The sequence below is a fragment of the Protopterus annectens genome, chromosome 11.part0 (genome assembly GCF_019279795.1).
Source record: "Protopterus annectens isolate FY-2018-M chromosome 11.part0, PAN1.0, whole genome shotgun sequence".
NCBI lineage: Eukaryota > Metazoa > Chordata > Ceratodontiformes > Protopteridae > Protopterus > Protopterus annectens.
In genome coordinates this window covers 762601916-762606915 of record NC_056745.1, presented here as the reverse complement: position 1 = coordinate 762606915, position 5000 = coordinate 762601916, and positions in this window count along the sequence as shown.

Below are 5000 nucleotides of genomic sequence, written 5' to 3'. Positions count from 1 at the left end.
CACCACTTTCCATGGATACCTCAACTACAGTACCACAATCAACAGAACATGCTTGGGTACCAGTCTCCAAGATGGACACTGACCATGTTATGCAATACATGTTGCATACATGTCAATTGAAGCACCTCACTGTCCCTCTGCAAGAGGCAGCCAGATGATAGGATGTTGAATTTAACTCTCATCCTGACGATCACTCCCGTGGCATCAGTTGATAGATGGCCTGCTGGCAAATGGCAGGTGGCATGATACCACTGTACCCACATCCCCTACTCTTCCCATCTCTCCATGGATGATATCCTGGTACACACCTAGGAGCACCTGCACCTATGGACCCCAGTACTGACAAATGTGTCAGTGTGCATTGCTGAGAATAACAGTGTCTGTGTTTGTAAACCTGTAACTGATAATACCCTGAAGGCCTTCACACCCACTACACCCCCCACTGCCAAAGTTAGATATGGCTGCTGCTGTAATAGACATTACATGTACCTTGTTACACTCTTCACCCTATGGGGAGCTTACAGTACCAGTACAACACTATTGTACAAATGGGTATATAAGCATGGGTTACCCTCTGAGTCCTGGCAAGTATGTGTATGTGTGCAAGTGTGTATATTTGTATGATACAGAATTCTGAGGCCACATTCTCCTAATACAATACACCTTGCCACACAGTATAAGGGATAGTGATGTTGCTGACTGTAGGAGAGCCATGACAAAGCATCACCCTACTATCTCTGTAGCATGTGCAATAGATGCATATCCCTGTAGTAGCACTCTTGAGATAGACAAGGGGTTGTATTGCAGTCCTGGTCAGTGTGTGATGGTGGGTATGTCAGAATATTATCAGTGAGAACATTATCTAGTGTGGGGTGTGGGTGCTGGGTATACTGTCTTTACACCATGGTACCCCCAGTACATGTCCCAAGGTCCACTGTATGGGGACCACCATCACCATCATCCATACAGGTAACTGATTACACTATCCAGCCCAATGATGCATGTGCTGTGTGCAACTTACCTGTAACAGAATGGACACACTGACAAGGTAGTTAGCACTGATAAACCAAGGTCTCTCAGATGTGTGTATGACTGTTATGTGTTTGTCAATGTGTATATGACAGTATGTCACACTATGTATTGTTCATAAACAACCAGTGCATCCCCCATTACCATACTGTACAAGGCCTGGTGATGTTCTTCATTTAACTAGTACCCTGGGACACACCTCATCCTAAAAGCTCTGTGGTGTGTGAAATTAAGGCCACACACACATTAGTAGCAATAAGTACCTAGGTAGGGGTTCTAGTCTCAGTGTTGCCAAGTAAGAGTGTGTGTGTATGTGAAGGGATCTACTTCAATTTGTAGAAAATACATGTCCCAGGAGGTTATCTGTCTGAGAACTGACTGGCAAATGCTAACATTTCACAGGTATCATCTTGTAGAAATTCATTCCATAATAACTAGTAGTAGATGTGTAAATGCCCTCTTCCTCACTGTATATCTGTACATCAATATTGGGGTTGGTATATATAGCCGGGTCTGGATCTTGTGGACACAGCCAACATCATTGCAGTTATTGTTGAGTGTATCCCCCCGCTTAGTCGGCTGTAATACTGTACAGTTTATGCTAACAGGTTAAGTAGTTGTCAATCACACTATCTGCGGTTGTACACCACCCCACACCCTCCAAAGGTTAGGGCTGTGCCACCCACACCAGCACACCTATGTTTACCAAGTTGAGGATTGCACTACTTTGGGGAAGGGGACATATACCCTGCCAGTACCATCGTCAATGACATTAAACTAGCAGATTGATTATTTCCCAATGTGATGTTGTGCCTGTCTTGGTGGACTTACATAGGCTAAAATGTGTTCCCTGCAAAAGTACATACATGCATGTGTACAGTATTCTCTGTGTATTGCATCAATACCAAAGCCTCTGTGTGTTTGTGTGTTATACACAAACATGTGGTGTGTACCACCCAGTACACTTACTATTGTCCACTGTAGAAGGGCTGCTGGCATCAGTCACCATGCACTCACCTGTATACACCCCTCAGACCTATCAGGCATGGCACATGCAGTAGCTGTTATACAGACCTGTGACTTGTGTTCAGCTGTATCTAGGATATGGCACAGTCAAGGTGTCACCACATTGCCATACCCCTTGTAGGAAACAACAGCAGACCAACATCCTGTTTACACATAGACACCTACAACACAAATAGAATACATTATGGAGATCACAATCACTCAGTGTTAATAACAGCTATAATGCATCATGGCTGGACAGCTACACATCCTAACATGTAAGCATTAAACTTTAGTGATGAAAACATGTTACACAGTATTACATTGGTACACCATAGTACAGTCACCCTGTGCATCAGAACCATATTAGCCTGTCCCTGCATCGATGTTTTGGATGACAGGGATGTGGCACATGTATCATCATATGCAAAAGGTGTGTTGTGGGATTGCCAGAGACCTAGGCTGAGCCATTTGTTTGACATCATTTGTGTGTGTTATGGGGTTTCATTATTAATTGGGCTGTGCAGATGTGGTGTGTGTAGGTATGGGGTTGCCCTAGCTGTGTTGGTGATGTGTGTGTGTATGCATGCACACAGTTCTGCCATATGGCTGCCCTGCACAGGGGTTTGTTGGACAGCTGCAGACCATACCTGGCAGGGTGTGCAGTTCGTGTCTGGCAACAGACATGAGAACTGTGCTTGCCAGGGGTTCCACGGGCACTATCAGGTACAAGCCAAGTTATGGTACTCTCCCCTGATGATGGTATATGTCTGCTGGATCCGGGTCACTCTTGGGACTGGCCAGGGCCATGTGCACATGGCCTGCTATGCTGTGGTGTGGACAGCGCCCCCCCCCTGCAGTGCTGGTGCTGGTACTGCCACTACAAGAGCGGCTCTGACTTGTTGCATGTCCACGTCAACCTCCACCTGTTGGTGTTGCTGGCCTATGTCTATGTGGCCATCACACTACTTCCACCATATGCTCAAACACAGACATTCCACGGTTGAGGATTCCCACCATCTCACCCAACCATCTATACAGGACCTCTGCAAAACAACTGTGGACACCTGCAAGATCATGGATGTTGTCAATAACAGCAGAATGAGTAGCCCTGTGGAGCCTCAGACCATGTCGGGTATAACGTTCCAAGCATGCCTGCACCTCCATGATGGCCTGAAACATGTGTCTGGTGACAGCAGCTGTGGCACTTCTGCCATTGGCATGATGACCAGCAGCCCTCCTCTGAGCACCCCTGTACATCTGCCTGTGTGGTATCTCGCCGGGCATCCGGCTATGGCTGCTGTGTCCAGATACCCTTGCCATAGTCACTACACTGTCCTGTCCCATGCCACCACCCGCCAACTGTCCCTCATCTATAGCAACTAGTAATGGGGTATGTATAGGCAATGTGACTGTGTGCAGGGATGGGGTGGATAACAGTGGGATGTCAAACGATGGCACAGCTTCAGCCCCTGACAACCCTGCCTGTGCCTCACCACACCTATCATCATTGTCAGTGTCTGTATGTACACTAACTTCAGTTGGCCTGCAGGACGGACCCTGACCCACCTTGCTACCTGTGAGGGGAAAACAAGAAATGCACTTTAAAACCTGTACGTCATTGCTTAACCGTAGACACACACACACACACACACACACACACACACACACACACACACACACACACACACACACACACACACACACTTACAGGTGAGGTAGCGCAAAGATATTACACACAGACTTCTCATTACCAATCTGTCAACATGCATGACATATGGCACTGAACAGCATGCACTGCATCTATAGTCAATCCCTGTTACCGACATTATACATCTCTGTGGTGCATGAGTTGTGTTAGTAGGTGATGCCCCTTCCCCTGGAACACACTGCACCCATGTACACAGTATTGCTGTGCACCCGTTCAGCACCCTGGCATGTACTGTGCACCATACCTCACAGGTGCACACGCCATTGCTGAATGTATATATGTATGTCAGCTATTTTTGCTCTGCTTCCCACAGCCCCTATTTGTTTGTCCGACACATACCAGGGATGATATGTGGACAGATGTCAATAGTGAATGCCTGATGTCTGATTTGCAGATCTCATCATCAGCGGTGCATGTATGACCAATAAAAAACAATTATACTGCCTACCTTCAAACCTTACTGTGACTATGAGGAGTGTACACACCCTTATTGACATGGCCCCATCTTCACTGATATGCCATGGGGTGACAATACTGTATATGTTAAAATTACACAAACCTGATATGTGACATATGACCTGTGCAATCAAATGCAGTATCAAACAAATGTGTTAGTTGTGCAGATGCTGACTGAGATGTATACAATATGTAGGCCCATAAGTGTGCACACCCTTAACATGATGGTGTGTTGCACCAACTGTTAAGTGTACTACAGCAGTCACTATTCCTGGAAGGGGTATACTAGCATGGCCCATCTGCACTTGCCAGTATTTGGTCACTCTGCCCTACAAATGTCCCCCAACTCTGCAAGATTGCAAGGTCAACTCATGTGCACAGCCCTTGGAGGTCACACAGTGCCTTCACTATTACTGTAGAGTCAGGGTTATGTCTGCCACAATTAATGACCTTGATTTTGTGCAGATACAGCCATTCTTACCAAGCTTTGGATGTCTGCTTCAGTTCACTGTTGCGTTTCAGGATGACACCCCTCCCCATCCTCAGACTTTTTGCAGATGCTTTACAACTATGGGCTACACATGAGTGTCATTTTGCAGTGTCCCAAATTAATAACACCATGTGAACCAGCCTAGTCCCTGCTAATGAACGGCAAACATACAAGTGTACACTGGCACCAGCAAGGTAGAGATGGGGATGGTGGGCCTGAGGTGTAGTGAGGTGTTGCTTGTGCAGCACATGTATCTTGATTGATACTGTCTGTAGGTTTCAAACTTGGTCTTGGTACATCATTACACAT